Here is an 18680-nt window from a genome sequence, read left to right as displayed (position 1 = left end):
TGCGACTTACAACCGGGTCCGTCGCCTATTTGCTTGGAAGGGCCTTAAGGAAATGGTGTTGCAATTTGTTCGGACCTGTCAAGTTTGTCAGTGGGCAAAGACGGAGAGGATCTCACCGGCCGGGCTCCTCCAGCCATTGCCAGTTCCAAAAAAACCTTGGGCTGTGGTCTCGCTCGACTTCATCGAGGGGTTGCCGAAATCTGGAGGATATGATGTTATCTTGGTGGTGGTGGATAAGTTCTCCAAATACGCTCATTTCATACCGATGAAACACCCGTTCACAGCTCTGACGGTAGCCACAGTGTTCATGCAAAATATCTTCAGACTCCACGGCCTGCCAGCGGCCTTAATTTCGGACCGCGATCACATTTTCATGAGTGCCTTGTGGCAAGAGCTGTTTAGACTTTCCAAGACAGAAATGCGCATGAGCTCCTCTTACCATCCCCAGACGGACGGCCAGATGGAACGAGTGAATCAGTGCCTTGAGACTTATCTCCGATGTTCAGTTCATGCTTGCCCCGGGAATTGGTTCAAGTGGCTTTTCTTGGCAGAATACTGGTATAACACCACCTCCCACTCCACTTCAGGAAGAACTCCGTATGAAGTCATCTATGGTACCCTGCCCAGAGAGTTTGGCGTGCTTCAAGTGGATGAGTGTTCTGTACCCGACCTGATGGCATGGCTCAAGGAACGTGAAGTAATGCGTGAACTGCTGCAACAACAACTGAAGAAAGCGCAGGATCGGATGAAACACCAAGCAGACAAGCATCGGACAGACAGAGAATTTCAGGTGGGCGACCTTGTCTTTCTCCGGTTGCAACCGTTCATTCAGACCTCTGTTGCTCAGCGCCCCTACCAAAAGTTGGCTTTCCGCTACTACGGGCCATACAAGATCGAGGCACGAGTCGGTAAGGTCGCGTACAAGTTGCAGCTGCCGGTGACAAGCAAAATCCATCCAGTTGTGCATGTGTCTCAGTTGAAAAAGGCCCTCGGAGTAGACACACCAGTGGAAGAAGCGCTACCACCAGCTAATGCAGTTTTGCAGGCAATGCAGGTACCTCTCTACACTCTCAACAGTCGGCAAGTGATGGTCAAGGGCGCTCCTGTAGAACGTCTCTTGATCCAGTGGCGCGACTGGCCGCCATCTCTGGATACCTGGGAGGATCCTGAAGACCTGCAACTTCGCTTTCCAACCACGCCGGCTTGGGGTCAAGCCAGACTCCAAGGAAGGGAGAATGTCACGCCTGATGGCATGGACCCCAGCAACAGTACTAGAGGGCGGCCCATTGACAGCGAGCCAGAGCAAAGTGGCTAGGGAGGAGCCAATCTGAGACGTGCAAGAGGGTCGTGTGCGTGTGTGATGGTGAGAATTATATAGTAGGTGGCGTGGTGTGGGGAGAAACTATCATGTATTACCTGAATAATTCTGGACCGTGAGGAGCTGATCTCCCACGACTCTTTCCCCTTCCTCTTACCAACTCCCTCCCAGATCTCGCTGATTTCCCATCTCCGTCTCCTTCCTTCCCAAATTATCAGAGTAGATTGGGGTACGTAACAGTGTGGTCACTAATTCCACATGAGCTTTCTAGGCAATGCTAGCTTACATTAATAGTGTGTTATGTGCTAGATCAACTCATCATTTTGGGATTGATCACATTTTTGTGCATTGCGATCACCCAGACATCACAACTATCGTGGGCAAGTGTGGGGAACACAATAAACAACAAATTGGCTAGGCGTGTGATATTGATTTTAACCCGTTGTAACGCATTATTCTGTTTCGTGTAACAGAATATTATTCTGTTACCCTACTTGAACTGATGGTTTCAGGCGGTTGTACTGATGATTTTTATCTTGTCGAACTGATCGTCCTGTCATCGGAATGGAGTGTGTAATATATCGTTGGAAAGCTCTTGACAACTACATTACAAATGTATAAGATTTTTTACAAAACTATCACGGTTTAAGAGCAGTTTTGAAAAAACCGTTTTTTTCAAAACCGAAAACGCGAATCGTATTCCGGACTCAATTTTCAAACGGTTTCTCGGAATTGAGCAAATAAGATGGCATTGGAAAGCTGGTCAAAATCCTCTTCTTTCATATATCTATTCTTTTTTCAAATTCTATACAATTTAAAAGTAATTTGAAAACGGTAAAATTTTGGGCGAAATGTATTTTTGTGCTTTTTTGAAAACGGTTTGTCGGATTGACGCAAATGATACAGCGTTGGAAATATATGGAAAATGCACAACTTTTTCATATAAAAATGTTTTTCTAATTCCTTACGGTTTAAACTCGAATTCGAATACGGTCAAATTTGATTTGGAACGCGATTTTTCTAAAAAAATTGTCGAAATGGGGCAAATAATATACCGTTGGATAGCTATCGAAAAAGCGAAACTTAGTCATGTTGAACGTTTTTTCTACTTCACAACCGTTTAAGAGTAATTTTGAATAAGGTGAAACCCATCGTGTTGTTTTTACCTGTCTAAAAAACAGAGTACTCGTTGTTTTTACCTGTCTAAAAAACAGAGTACTCGTATTGATGTATGACTATGTTTGTACTGAGGTATTTTTCACAGAGTAGTTTTGAATACGGTGATGCCGGTTGTGCTTTTTTTTCTGTTTCGGAAACATAGTACTCGAACTGATCTCCGTATGAGTTTGTAGTTTGTGTTGAACGTGTGCTTTCACAGACTCGACTTTACTATGTTTTTGTTAGAGTTTTGCTCGTAACTTCTCAACGGTTACTATATGATCGTCCCCGAACTTGCATGGTTTATAACGTTGAACTGAATGATATTTTTAGTCATCAGTTTACTGCCCATTTTTTCATCACTGTCCATTTTTTTCATCACTTGAGAGTCATTAATAGTTTACTTACTGGGCAATAACACATGAACTCCTCACGCAGTAATACATGTACTACTAGGAACATAAATTTTCAACAAGCACTTAAAAACATAAAACATTACACAAAGAGAAGCACTGAACAGTGAATGTAAAAATAACTCCCACATCCATCATATACTAGGAGCTTCCACTTGAATAGGAAATTTGTTTAGCTCTCACAAATCAATAACACTTGGCCACCAAAAACGCTTGCTTTAAAAAGTACTAAAAATGCTTGCTTTTACAAATGGACCATACTTGCTTTAAAAAGTACTAAAAAGATTCATTTAGAAACAATACTACAAGATTTGTGAACAAAAGGTCGTACAGAAGTTGTATTGATCCACGGAAATATTTGCTACTTGGAAGAAAATAAATATGAACTCTATCTTGGAGATTTGACATATGTTCCATGTATTACATTCAACTCATGTATGTACTGAAGAAACAAAATGCAAGTCCACCATTTAGTAGTTCATGGCTGAGTAGCTAAACTTCACAAAATGGCATATTTCAAACTTAGCCGAGTAATAACTTTTCTCAAATTAATGTTTGAAATTGTAGAAGCAACAACACACTTTGTCTGCCCCGTAGACTCCCATCCCAATCTTCTCAGAAGAAGGATGAGAGAAATTATTCTCTTTTTTCAGTTGAAAAATTAAACACAACAAAAAATCAGTTATTTGGGCTCACAACCTCCTTTATATATTTTTCGAGCTGATGTTCTTTTCTCACTGAACTGATGTATCTTTTGTATCTGAAACGTTGTCATATACGTAGTTGCACTTTTCTCTGTAATTGAAGGGGAAAACCACATAAGCAAACACAACCATGTTTTTAAACCTCTTTTAGTGCTTTTTTTGGGAGGAACTCGATTCAACAAAACATATGCAAACATTTTGGCTTCAAACACCTCTATTTTGCTTTGAGCTTACCTCTCTCAAGATTTATAATGATTTGTGTTAGAAGTACACGAACAACTCCCGAATGAGCTGATGTTAGTACATGTGAAAAAGATGACCAAGTTCATGTATATTAACCGGAGAAGTTCAAAAAGGAACTTCATCTTCACCATACTGACTAGTCCAATACTGAAAAACTGAAGTACGAGAGGGAGACCAGCCTAAGTTCAAACTACACAAAATATAAGCTGCAAGGAGTGAAAGAACCTAGGTGGAAGAAAGTTGAAGCTTACAACCATGTACTGCTGCTCGCGACGAACTCGACCTCCCTAATGCCATGGGGTTGGACTGAACAAATCTCGGCTGTGCATGCAGAGACTACAATATACACACCCATTCCTCGGATTGCAATAAATAGTTCCATATTACATCTAGGTGATATCTCTGCACTTACAAAGTTATTGAAGGTGAACTATAGCAAATTTTTATAGTGCACATGTCTATATAGATATTATCTCTATACTTACAAAGTTATTGCAGGTGAGTTATAGCAAATGTTTACATCTAGGTGATATCTCTGTACTTACAAAGTTTTTGAAGGTGAACTATAGCAAATGTTTACATCTAGGTCATATCTCTGTACTTACAAAGTTTTTGAAGGTGAACTATAGCAAATGTTTATAGTCCACATAAAAGTTTAAATAATGTACTGCTCCACAACAAATGTTTATAGTCCACATGTCCATAAAAATTAGCTTTTACTTAACAACAAAGAAACATCACAAAAGATTATTTCAGTTCTTCTAGGCATATCAACAAACATCTTGCGAGCAACAGGAATAGAATAAGTTCTCCCGTGCAAACTGAACAAGTTCTCCAAGCATAAGAATAAACAACTAAACTCCCGTCGTGGACCCTTAAAGATGAAATACACATATGCATGCTTTTACTGGAATGATATGTTACCGTAGGTCCCCATTTACTGGAATCAAGCTATAAAAAACATTATGCTTTTACTGGAATGAAGTGATCCACAATTTTGCATACTGACACCTCACTTCTATGTTTTTGCACAAATTTTGTGTAATATAAAAATATGAATGAAAATTACTGGAATGATTGTTATGCTACCTTAGTTCCTCTTCAGACTTGTCCTCGTAGCCACAACCTATGACATGGAGAGCTTTTTTCAAAAGAGATGCTAGAGTGAAGTACCGAGGAACACCACCATATTCCATCAGAGTGAAGGCAACAAATGTTGCTGACTGGCTAAATCTCTTCTCTAAAATCATTTGGGTCTATTCTAATAACACCTTTTAAAACCTTATTCTAATAACACTATTGCCTTATTTTGATAACACCTCTCCAACAAAACGAACTGAGCGCAGACCCACCGCCCCTCTTGCCCACCTTCTTCCCCACCACCACCACCCGGCGCCCCACCAACCATCCCTCCAGCGCCGCACTGCCCCCAATTCCCGCGGCCCCCACCATCCCCACCACCCCGGCGCGCCACCACCTCCCACCCCCGCGTCGCCCAACCAACCCACCCCTCCGACGCGTCGCCGGCGTCGGATCCGCGCGTCGCCGTTCCTGCCAACCACCGGGTCGAGGGGTGCTGGATCTGCCCCATCGCCGTCCTCCCGCGTCTTCCCGACGACGGATGCGCCTAGCGGGGCCGGTGAGCTCGGGGGTCGCCGGTGGCTCTCTCCTCCTCGTTCCTCTACCTCCTCCCTCCCATCCCGCTGCATCCAGCCCGGGCTTCTTCCTCTCCGACCACGGCCCAAAGTCCCTGATCCCGCCTCTGCTCCTCTCCCCCGCTCAGCCACAGCCCCCCCTCGTCTTCTCCGGTTGCCGTGGAAGACGAGCTGACAGTCGGGGCCTAGCACGCGACCACGATGTGCCGGAGCTCACCCCCGTGAACAGGCCCCAAAGAGGTAGGGAGAAGAGCTTCGACGCGTGAGGTCGCTGGCGCCCCCTTCTCAAAGTGCAGTATGTCATGGTCGCGCGTGCAGTTCGCCTCTGCACTGATGCACTTGCTCCCCGACGCAGGTCGTCTCGTTCATCTATGCAGTCCGCCGACACACAATTTTGTTTGTGCGGCCAAGAGGTCCTGGGAGGGCCGCCCCCAGCACAAGCAACCAAAAATATGGGGAGAGGGAGGCGCTTCCGCTTGGACGTTGGCGACCTCCAGCTTGCGGGGAAGCTCCGGCTAGCGCGGCCAACATGGCTCCTATGGAGATGCCGACTGCCATGGCTCCACTCGGCCGGAGTTTGCTGCAGCCCACATCTTCAACGGGGGCAGCTCACGGCCCACCGGCGTGCAGTTTCGACAGCGGTTGTTTGCATATTGTTTCTGCTATTTTATTTTCCAGAGATCCCATTTGTTGTCTGGACCCCTTTTCATCTTGCAGTTAGCTTCGTCGGTGGCATGCAGTGTCGACCCACAGCTCCCTCACCTCCCCATTCGTCCTCTTCTGCATGGATCCAGTGGTTGCGCACCTCCCCAGCGAGCCCTGCTTCCTCGCGACAAGCTCCGGTGTCATCCCGTCCGTGCTCCTGCCCCCTCCCCCTCCCATTCCATCGAGCTGGGCAGCGCTTTCCGCGTTCATGTGGGATCCGGCGAGTTCCGTATCACTTGCAGCTCTCTTCGCCAATCCGTGCAGTTGGCATGTTTCGCCTGATGGAGTTCCCGCCGCCGAGTCAGCCAAGGCGACCGTCCCTGCAGGTGCCTCTACCTCGCACCGTCGAGGCCGTCCCCCGCCTTTCACTACTTCGGCGATGACGCGGACCTGTTGGTCACGCTGCGGTTCACTCATGGTCAGTTAGAGGTCCACTTGCCGCCCCTGCTCGCGTTTCACTTCCTTGCTTAAAAGAGCCAACTTCGATCTCCCACGTTTGTTCATGTTTTCTAGACGAGAGGACAACAACGCCAGCATGGGGTCTGCACTGCATGGGTGTGGCCGGAGGGGGAATGGACGTGCTATCCATGGCGTGTTGTAGTACATTATTTCAGAATTTGATGTGCCTTTTTCAGTGCGGTGCAGTGCACTTCAGGTGCAGCTCACTGATTTTCTGGTGTGCAGTTACTCAAGGTCGTCCGCATCAGCTGAGGTGGGGCCTCCCACGAGAAGCTCCCATGGTGGATCTGAATTATGGTGTGTCGTGTGCAGTTGCTGGTTACCTGTAGCGCGATTCAGTAGTGAGAGCGTTGCAAACTTGCATTACTGTATCCCTTTAGGAAAAGAGTTTCTGCAGTTAGTCGGTTCCTGTATGTGCAGCCTTTTGCATCATTTGTTGTCTCATGCAGTGCGTGCAGGGGTCATAGAGCAGTTCGGTCGTGAAAACTTTGTGCATAAAATATGCATATACAAAAAATGTTGGCTGCAAAAATATTAAAATCTGTTCATTTTTTAAATGTGTGTCGTTCACTTGTTCATCGGCCCCCTGTCTTTTTCTTTCCGGAAGTGCACTATCTTGTCACGTGCAAAACTAACATTGACCATGAAGTCCATAAATGTTTGTATTTTTTGTTTGTAAAAAGAGAAAAAACTTTCATGAGGTTCATTTTGATTCCAAGCTAATTAATAAATGTAGTTCGTTTGCCGCAACTATGTGGTACACCCCGTAAAATAAGAAAAAAAATGTGGCTCATTGCTCAAGTAGTTATCTGAAAAGAAGCTCATTTCTTATTAGATGCAGTTCACTCGGCCAGTCCATGCGGTCCACTTTCCCAGTATATGCGCATGAAAAATAATAAGTATGGAAAAAGCAATAAAAATCTCATGCGGTTTACTTTTCGTAGTGTCGAGGTTCATTTTCGGTAGTGTTGCGGTTCACTTATGCCCGGGCTCTACGGTTCACTTATGCCCAGGCGTGAAGCACGGTCCACTTCCTCGTCTTGGAAAAATTATGTCCGACAAAATAAGTTATGCAAGACGCTTGCACGTCCAATGCAGTGCGGTTTTCAGTATGAAGCAGTGCGGTCGGCCGTATGATGTTGTTCATCTCGTAAGTGAAAAAAAATTGTTACGGAAGCGAAGAAAAGTAATGTGGTTCACTTATTGATAGTGTTGTGGTTCATTTACACCCGATGTGAAGTGCACTCTACTTTCTCGTCCTTGAAAAAATTACGTTTGAATAATAGATACCATGAAGTTCTCTTACCCGTTCGATGCAGTGCGGTTTTCAGTCGGATGAAGTACCCACGTCAATTTGGGTGTCGCGAAAAACAGAGTGTCCACATTTCGGTAAATTTAAAATTGCTCTTAAACCGTAAGGAATTAGAGAGAGTGTTCTACATGAAGAAGTTGCGTCTCATCGATATCTTTCCAGCGGCATATTATTTGAATCATTTCGACAATCAATTTGTAAAAATTTCGCGAAAAACGGCCGTTGTCACTCGTCATCCATCGTACGATTTTTAAAATTAACTTAAAATCATGAGGAATCTCAAAAACATTTCAACATATGAAAGTTGTGCCTCGTCCATAGTTTTTCAACGGTATATTACACGCCTCGTTTCGACAAACGGTTGAAAAACTGGAGCGAAAACAGTACCGAAAATTTTAAAAAAAATTAAAAACAGAATTCCGCGATTTAGTAAATTTGAAACTGCTCTTAAACCATAACGAATTAGAGAAAACAATAGTTATGAAAAAGATGCGCTTCGACGATATATATCCAACGGTGTATCATTTGCCTCATTCCGACGAGCGGTTTAGAAAAAAACGCGAAATAACGCTCGCTGCCACTCTTTGTGGGCCGCATCGTTTTTGAAACTGCTCTTAAACCGCGGGGAATCTCGAAAAATGTTCAACATGGCGAAGTTGCGCCTAATCCGTAGCTTTCCAACGGTATATTACACGCCTCGTTCCGATGAACGGTTAAAAAATTAGAGCAAAAACAGTACCGAAAAAACACTACGCGCAATTTTTCCCAACGCGAAGTTCACTAGTCTCTGTAATGCAGTGCTCTTGCTAAAGAAAAAGTGCAGTGCCCTCGCGTTGAGCATGCAGTGTGGAAGTGTTATCAGAATAACTATTCTGATATATATATCACCCAGGGTGCAGAATAAGTTATTCTTCATCCGAGGTAATCTTACGATCGCTTCCCAAATAAATTACGTTTAGAATATAAATAGTTACATATATATTGATTCAATATGTAAAATTTGGTATAAAAAAACAAAAATATAGGTTGTAATACTATATATATATATATGCATAACGTATACAATATGTAGTATCGTAAAATACCAGTAAACAAAAAAGAATTAAATGGAAAACACAAAATTAAAGGAAAAAAGCATGAACCCCAAACCCCCCAAACCTTTTAGTACCGGTTGGTGTTACCAACCGGTACTAAAGGGCTCCCCGTCCTCGGCGCTGGCTCATGCCACGTGGTGGCCCTTTAGCGGCGGTTCGTGCAGAACCGGTACTCCCTTTAGTGCCGGTTACAGAGCCGGTACTAAAGGGCCTTACGAACCGGTGCTATAGCTCGGTTCTGCACTAGTGATTGCTGCCATCTGTTGGGGGATTTGGTGCCTCCGCAATAAAGTTACTTTTGACAAATATGTTGCTCGTACTCCACTGGAGGTTGTTTTCACTACTTGCTCGTTTATGTTGTATTGGGCAGGGTTGCTTAAAGAGGAGGACAAGGTGAAGTTCCAGACTGGGTTGAAGAGGTTGGCTCACGCGGTTGCTGCTCTGACGGACAGATCTTACCCTCGTGGCAGACTTCTCCTGGAAGATAGGGACGGGATTCATATCGGCTAGCTAGGGTGGTCATTGCTAGTTTTAGTTTCCTGTTTTCACTGGGGTTTGATGCTCGCTGGACTAGTTTGAGGCTCTCGAGTAGCATTTTGCTTGGCATCTGTATGCCACTAGTTTCATCCTTTGAACTTTTAGGTTGGGCAATGGCTTGTAAGTGTCGTCAGGTTTTTGCCCCATAGCAGATGATCCGTTTCAGGGTCGTCCTGCGGTGGGGCCAACTCGTCTCCTTTTGCTTGCAGTTGGTTTTATTGGGGTCTATCTCCCTTGAGTAAGTGGTTGAATAAGACTTGAAACAGACTGATGTATTTTCGTTAATTGCAAAATTAATGGAAAGGGGTGTGAGCCCAGTTGGAAAAAAAGAACCAAGATGCTCGTCGCCACAGCACAACTGCCTCTTCTTGGCTCCCAGCCTCACTGGCGAGATCCGTCGCAGCCACCGAAAGCACTCGCCGCCATACTATGCTCACGCGTCATCGCCTGCCTCCGCGCGCAAGAGCAAGGAAAAAGGTCGGCTTCACCCGGTTCGTGCTGCTCGCCACCTATTCGGCACTTGGCCTCACCGGAGCAGAGGCCAAGGATTGGCTGACCCTTTTGTTCTTGGCTCTCCCTTGCAGCCGCGGGTCGGCGATGCAGGCAGCCCACGCGGCCGTTCGTGGGGGCGTCTCCGTGGTGTGTAGTTGCCGGTGCACTCGTTGGTTTTGTTGGTTTTGCCGGTGCACCCTTCTTTGACATTTGGGTTGAGTCTCTGGCATTACGTCATAGACTTTTGCATCATTGCCTATTACATATATGGCTTGTCAGCTAACAGCTAACTGCTTTATAGCATCAAGCCTGGTCACTTTCAACATAATCTTAAAAACGTGATAACCATAGTTTTACAGCCTTTACATCTGAACTTTCAAACTTATCGTGTCAGTGCGGCAATGCGCCACTGTTTTTTTAAGTAACAGTGTAATGCTCACAATTTACTACTCCATCAAAGCTGCCCCTCACAACCCAGTTATGCTAACTATAAGCAACAGTATTAAGTTGCTAATGATAGTATGATACGTTCTGATCTTTCTGCACTCTGTACTTAGGTTGGTACAGTCCTAAATGCTGACGATGCAAGGAAAGCCATTAGAGCTGGTGCACAGTTTCTCATGAGCGGGCCTGGCTGAGGTTCCTCTGCAAGCTCTAAATTTACCCAAGAACCCTGGCACAATCATGGTAAGAGTCAGTACTATTGCATTTGCAACGATGTTTATTGTACTAGAAATGAACATCTTTCTATAGTCTGTGGTCACTAGGGACATTCCCTATACACTTTGTCAATGTAACATATTTGATATCAGAGATCCTTATAAGCTTGCATTTTAGGCTTTAGGGTGTCAATAATTTGATTTGCAAATTCGATCACTTCTCTTCCAATTACTTCAACATATCTAATAGAAATTTGATTTAGTGATTGTACTGTTTGTATCCTATACAGCATATAAATGTTAATTAATTCTTTCAATCTTATTGTTTAAAGAAATACTTCATGATCTTGACGGAAGTGAAGTTCTATATATTCCAGGATTGCTGACACCAACTGAGGTATGTGCCACATGCCACATACGATACGAACTTGCATGAAAATTCATTTCTGCAATTCAGAGTAGCATGACCTAATTTTTATTCCCACATGTTTGCTATATTTGGTGTTTGCAGGTTATATCTGCTTGCAATGCTGGTGCTAAAGTCGTTAAGGTTTCAGGACTTATACCCCTCCTCTTGTAGTTATCGTAGTAGTAGTAGTAGTAGAGGCAGATCAGAGCATTTACAATATATTTAAATGATTACTTCTGTCAGACATTGTTAAACAGTGTACTTTTCTATGACCATTCTGGTTGCATACTAACTAGCAAAATGTGTCTCTTTATATTGTGATGAATAATGTGTTAGTTTTGTGTTCTGCTTATGGGCATCTGACACTTAGGTTGTTTGTGTGGTCTACTTTAATTAGGTTTACCCAGTTTCAGTGATGGGTGGAGAGATGTACATGTCTGCTCTAAAGAAACCATTTCCTCTTATACCAATGGTTGCTTCGCAAGGAATTACCATAGGTAAGTGCCCTTGTGTAGCATCCATCGTCCCTAATTCCTTGACCATTTTTTTTCGAATATGGTCCCTATGCTCTGTTTGTGTCTAAGTAGCAACCTCCAAGTGTTTGTTTCATAACATTGAGACTCTTTAAAAGAAACAGAGTAATCACGCAACTTATTCACTCTGATGCTATGGGCACTGTCATATATAGGTTCAATCAAGTCGTACATGGAGGCAGAGGCATCTGCAGTGGTGCTGTCCGATGCTATCTTCGTCAAAGAGTTGATGAGAGGAAGGAATTTCATTGGGATTTCTGCGCTCGCAAGTCAGGCCACTTTGCAGGCATCACTGTGTGGAAGATGAGGCAAAACCAAAAACTGAGTACTGTGCAAGCATTGCAGTTCAGAAACATGGGACAGAGTGCTTGCCTAATTCTGCTTGGCTTGGGATTAACAATACCATCCATTCACATTCCCTGCTCTGGATGACAACTGAAATTTCATCAAGTGGTAGAGTAGGAATGGCACTCCACAAGTCTACATTCATTGACTCTCATCAACTTTATTATGTCTAATTGACTCTCATCCTGAAGAAATCTCTGAACCTCACTCACAGTGCACTGCTACGGGGGGTAACTCTGAACTAGACCAGCATCACCACCAGCACAAGGAGGCTGGACAGCGCAATCGGCCACACAGCAGCGGCGGCGGCGGCGGCATGTCCGGCACCAATTGTGTAGACAGAGACGCAGAAGGAGCAGCGGCAGCCTCTGTCGCAACAATCGTAGTCGTCGCCGAGCCGCACTTGCAGGCCGCCGCTGGTCGTCGAGTTGTTGGACAGCCTGCACATCCAATCGCAGCTGGGCTTGTCGATTGGTCCCGGGCGGGCGTACACCGTGCAGACCCACATTCCGAGCCCGTCGGCGTAGTGCTGAACATCGACCTCTGCCGCCGTCGGAGTAGCCATGCCTGAAATTCAGATGGTTTCGTGTGTGAGCTACGTACTATTGTGGGTAGGCCGCAGTTGGCCGTGGGTTGGCGATCAAGTGGGTGGGGTTACGTTCCATACCGGAGGGGGGCAGCAGCAGCAAAAGGGCAGCGAGGCTGAAGATGGTGATGGCGCGTCCTGTCTTCATCTCTGTTCGTCGTCACAAGTTCATAGTAGAAGAACACCATGTCATATGAAATCATATATCAGTAAAAAGGTGGTCAAAAGAAGAAATAATCCTTGTAAATCAAGCAGAAACGAAACAAAGTACACTAGTAGTAAAATGATTCTTGGAGATGTGACGTTGGTGCGGCGAAACCACGCAGGAACTGCTACTAACCTGCACGAGAAGGCAACGCGCGCACTGGCAGGCAACCTTGCACCAGAAGCCGGCACCGAATCGCTTGCGGAATGGAGGGGTTGGACGATGATGAATTCAACAGCGAGATGAGCTCAATTTTCGAGAAACAAAAAAAAGAAATCTTCTTGTTGTTAGTTAGTTGAAGAGTACGGATCTCAAAGTAAGGGTGGAGGGTTGAGGATAAGAAGTTTCATGTAGCCTGAGCTACAAAGGAACTTTGACTGTAGAGCCCAACTAACTCCATGGGCGGAACGAAGCTCCCCCTCCTCCTCCTCCTCCTGTGGTGGTGTGCTGTGCATGCCACGGGCCAGCCCATCGCAGCTTGACACGTACGCGCACTGACTGCAGAGATGAGCACGAGGCCGGCCGGTAGCCAGTGCCGATTTGGGAACCCTCATCTTCTTGTAACTGCATGGCCAAGATGGGTTGGTACTTGGTAAATTCGTCTCAGAAAAAGGAGAAGGCGATGAGATTGGCAAATGGCACAGGCCCGATGTAGGTGCATTGCTTGCTTCAGTTCGGAAAAGATGGGGCTCTGCTTGCATTGATTCAGCACTGTATCAGCACAGATATCTATGTTTGTCGAGTGGGTCACTGCATGGAGTGCAAGCACCACAAGGACAAGGCGCCGTGAGGATGATCATCATGTGCCCTACTGCTCTTCTTCGTCTCTCTTCTCTTCACAAGAACTCAGGACTAACTGTAACCTGAATGTGAATTTTGGGGGCTGAGCAACCCTCTGTTTTCTGCTCCTCTCGTCACCACAGCGTCGCCAATCTTGTGTACGCCTCTGTGGTGACCCCCTGTACTTTCTAACTTTTTCCCCTATCAATGCAATGATATGCCATCTAGGCGTATTCGAGAAAAAACCTCCTAACACAACATTATTACTACGTCATAGTATCGGCAAACAAGGAACGTCAAAAGACACAAGGAAGAATCATTGATGATAAAACTGCAACAAAAGCATGTATATATGTTTAGCGTAGAAATCCTTTGCGAGGCAAATCCACAGATGGTGACGAGCAAACTTCCACTATAATCAAGTACAAAGGTACGAATTGAGGAGTAGAAGTCGACAAGAGAGATTCCAATTCTTCAACTTTAACATCCAAATTTAGGTGGACTTGTAAATCGAACAACCACAATTTTCTCCTTACTCTAGAACTCTCCAAATAACAGAAAAGGAACTCAACTCTCTATGTATTTCGAGTTTGGAGAGAGAGATATATATTGACAGCTTTGTAGAAAACCATTTCAGCTTGCTTACTAACTCAAACCACTTCTGTATTAGCGTGTGGCATGCATATGCAATGTTTTAAATGATAAAAGAGCAAAAATATCTTTCAAATGGTGAAACAGAAGATGCACTATGTCACAATATAGGTAAGATGTTTCCATGTCATGACCTGCATGCTACAATCGGATCCCATCGCAGACTGAGCAAACGCCACGGTTTTTGACCCCATTCGCCTCCCACATTGAAGCTTGGCCACTCCGCCTATAGCATTCATGGTTGGACAGCCGATGATTCGCCTGAGGAGCCTAGTCTGGCTTTTAAATGGTGTCCGGCGAACCCAACCCTAGCCCGCATCACATTTCTCTCATTTCCACTCATCCACATTGTCGACCGTAATAGAGCACTAGTAGAAAAAGGGTCAAACGTGAAGCACATTAGTGCCGGTTTGAATTTGAGCCGGCACTAATGTGTACATTAGTGCCGGTTTTAACGGCTAGCCGGGCCGCTCTCATTAGTACCGGTTCGTGGCGAACCTTTAGCACCGGTTCATGCCACGAACCGGTACTAAAGTGAGTGGTGGCAGGATGTTGTGAGTCCGGGGTCCCTCCAGCACCTTTAGTACCGGGTCGTATCACGAACCGGTACTAAAGGTCGTCCTACATAGACCCTTTGTCCACCCGAGCTCGCTCTGTTCTTCCCCTTTCCCCTCTCCTCTCTATTCTTTTCCCTCTTCCTCTTAAGCTCATCACACATTTTGCCCAAGATTTGAAGGCCCCCATCCATTCAAATGATCACAAAGGTTAGCAACTCTTTCCTTTCATCTCTCATTGCTAGATTAGCTCGTGCAATGCTTTATATAGTGATTGATTTTTGAGTTTAGTAATTTGGGAGGAATTATATATATGTGCTAGTATTTGATTTATATGCAATTTGAGGTCAAAAATAACACTTAGTTTTGCATATGTAGGTGTGGTTTACTTAGTACCTTCTAAATCTCCGTCGTAACCACCGTCGATCACTCGCAACGTCCCGTTGCCGGCACCACCTTGTGGTGAGCCTCTTGTTCATGAAGTTTTATATAAAAAAAATGATGTTTGTGTGATTTGGATATATAGTTACTCGTATAATTATCTTACCCATACGTTGTTTGTTATGCGTAGTGCCATGGTTTTGATATCCGTCCCCGTCGGCCCTCGTCCGGGTTATGATTCGGATGTGGTATATTCTCTTTTAAAACTATTCATTGCATTTCGTGTTTATGACAAATTATGCCCATCAAGTTGACATAGATATTTGTATGTAGGAGGTAGTTGAACCCGAAATTCCAACCGACCCTATTGTCGAAAGGTTAAATTTAGTTGAAAGAGAAAACGAGGATTTGAAGAAAAAATTGAAAAGAATTGAGGGGGAGAAGATGGAATTGGAGTTGCATGTTGCCGATGTCGTCGATGATCACAAGATTAAGATGGAGAAAATGCGCTTGAAGATTAGAAAGATTAGAAAATATGCCATTCATAGTAAGGCTTGGTATCATTATGTTGTTGGATCAATTGTTACCTTAGTTGCGATCTTGATCGCATTTGTTGTTGCATTTAAATTTTTTAGCTAGAGAGTTATTTGTTTGTTGCATTGAAGTGTTGTATGCTCTTTATGTATGAACTTTATGTATGAACTTTATGTATTGTATTAATTTGATGTTTTCGGTGCTGTGTATTGAAGATGAGCCGACAATGGATGTACGATGATCAATGCTCTCCCGAGTTCATTAATGGCGTGCGTACTTTTCTGCTTGCGGCTGAGGCAAACAAGCGAGCGGATGGTTTTATGCATTGTCCATGTGCTGGCTGTAAGAATGGTCGCAATTACTCTACGTCAAGAACCATTCACGTCCACCTGTTTGAGTCCGGTTTCATGCCCCACTATAATGTTTGGACCAAGCATGGAGAAAGAGGGGTTATGATGGAAGACAATGAAGAAGAAGAGGACGACGACAGCTATCTTGGCCATGGGTTCCCTGAATACGATGATACAACAATAAGGGAAGAAGCTGAGCCGGTAATGCGGGAAGAAGCTGAGCCGGCAATGCGGGAAGAAGCTGAAGAAGAGGCATCGGATGAGCCCGTTGATGATCTAGGTCGGGCCATTGCCGATGCAAAAAGAAACTGCGCAAGTGATTTGGAGAATAAGAAGTTGCAGCGCATGTTAGAGGATCACAAAAAATTGTTGTACCCGAATTGCGTAGGTGACAAGAAAAAGCTGGGCACCACACTGGAATTGCTGTAATGGAAGACAGAGAATGGTGTATCTGACAAGGGATTTGGAAAGTTGCTGGTAATGATAAAGGATATGCTTCCAAAGGACAACGAATTGTCCGAGAGTACGTACCAAGCAAAGAAGGCTGTCTGCCCTCTAGGGTTAGAGGTGCATAAGATACATGCATGCCCTAATGATTGCATCCTCTACCGCGGTGAGTACGAGGATTTGAACGCTTTCCCGGTATGCGGTGCATTGCGCTATAAGATCAGCCGCGATGACCCTGGTGATGTCGAGGACGAGCGCCCCAGGAAGAAGATTCCTGCCAAGGTGATGTGGTATGCTCCTATAATACCACGGTTGAAACGTTTGTTCCAAAACAAAGAGCATGCCAAGGCGATGCGATGGCACAGAGAAGACCGTAAGAAAGACGGAAAGTTGAGAGTACCCGCTGACGGGTCGCAGTGGAGAAAAATCGAAAGAAAGTACGGGAAGGAGTTTGCAGATGACGCAAGGAACGTATGGTTTGGTCTAAGCGCAGATGTCATTAATCCTTTTGGGGAGCAGAGCAGCAACCATAGCACATGGTCTGTGACTCTATGTTTGTATAACCTTCCTCCTTGGTTGTGCATGAACCGGAAGTTCATTATGATGCCAGTGCTCATCCAAGGCCCTAAGCAACCCGGCAACGACATTGATGTGTACCTAAGGCCATTAGTTGAAGAACTCTTACAAGTGTGGAATGGAATAGGAGTACGTGCGTGGGATGAGCACATGGGGGAAGAATTTGATCTAAAGGCGTTGCTGTTCGTGACCATCAATGATTGGCCTGCTCTCAGTAACCTTTCAGGACAGACAAACAAGGGATACTGCGCATGCACGCACTGTTTGGACAATACCGACAGTATATATTTGGCTAATTGTAAGAAGAATGTGTACCTGGGACATCATCGATTTCTTCCGAGCAGGCATCCCGTAAGAAAGTAAGGCAAGCATTTCAAAGGTGAGGCGGATCACCGGACGAAGCCTCGCCACCGTACTGGTGCTGATGTACATGATATGGTCAAGGATTTGAATGTGGTCTTTGGAAAGGGTCCTGGTGGACAACCTGTTCCGAATGACGCTGACGGACGCGCACCCATGTGGAAGAAGAAATCTATATTTTAGGACCTGCCCTATTGGAAAGACCTAGAGGTCCGCTCCGCAATCGACGTGATGCACGTGACGAAGAATCTTTGTGTGACCCTGCTTGGCTTCTTGGGCGTGTATGGGAAGACAAAAGATACACCTGAGGCACGGGAGGACTAGCAATGTATGCACGGAAAAGACGGCATACATCAGGGTCATGCAAGCTACGCTCTTACCAAAGAAGAGAAGGAAATCTTCTTTGAATGCCTGCTTAGTATTAAGGTACCGTCTGGCTTCTCGTCGAATATAAAGGGAATAATAAACATGGAAGAGAAAAAAATTCCAGAACCTAAAGTCTCATGACTGCCACGTGATTATGACGCAACTGCTTCCGGTTGCATTGAGGGGGCTTCTACCAGAAAACGTTCGATTAGCCATTGTGAAGCTATGTGCATTTCTCAATGCAATCTCTCAGAAAGTAATTGATCCAGAAATCATACCAAGGTTAGAGAATGATTTGGTGCAATGTCTTGTCAGTTTCGAGTTGGTGTTCCCACCATCCTTCTTCAACATCACGCATGTCCTAGTTCACCTATGCGAAGAGATTAACGTTTTGGGTCCTGTATTTCTACACAATATGTTCCCCTTTGAGAGGTTCATGGGAGTCTTAAAGAAATATGTTCATAACCGTGCTAGGCCATAAGGAAGCATCTCCAAGGGCCATGAAAATGAGGAGGTCATTGAGTTTTGTATTGACTTTATTCCTGACCTTAAGCTGATTGGTGTTCCTGAATCGCGGCATAAGGGCAGACTGGATGGAAAAGGCACGCTAGGAGGGGAACAAATAATATGTATGGACGAACATTCTCTCACTGAAGCACACTACACAGTTCTACAGAATTCCGCCTTGGTGGCTCCGTATATGGATGAACACAAAAATTTGCTACGCTCCAAACACCCGGAGCGGTCTGATGACTGGATTACACGTGAACAAACCAAGAGTTTCGCCAGCTGATTGCAGACACGTACCATGCATGACACCTCTATTGAAGATGACCTATACTTGTTGTCCTAGT

At 44.9% G+C, this 18680-nt stretch overlaps 1 long non-coding RNA gene and 1 pseudogene across 2 annotated transcripts; both read left to right on the top strand.

Moving 5' to 3' along the window:
• Positions 1–5193: 5193 nt before the first annotated feature.
• On the top strand, positions 5194–7212 carry LOC125511478. Of its 2 annotated transcripts, none has more exons than XR_007285007.1 (2): positions 5194–6614; positions 6710–7212. It is a non-coding gene; the product is annotated as an uncharacterized LOC125511478 (long non-coding RNA). The 2 variants fall into 2 exon arrangements; XR_007285008.1 differs by having other exon boundaries at positions 5194–6625.
• A 2609-nt stretch (positions 7213–9821) lies between these two features.
• Positions 9822–11998, top strand: LOC125507586 (annotated as a pseudogene).
• Positions 11999–18680: the final 6682 nt, after the last annotated feature.

This window comes from Triticum urartu, chromosome 5, assembly GCF_003073215.2.
Source record: "Triticum urartu cultivar G1812 chromosome 5, Tu2.1, whole genome shotgun sequence".
NCBI lineage: Eukaryota > Viridiplantae > Streptophyta > Magnoliopsida > Poales > Poaceae > Triticum > Triticum urartu.
The sequence above is the reverse complement of the archived record's forward strand: the minus strand, read 5'-3'. Positions and strand labels throughout refer to the sequence as shown.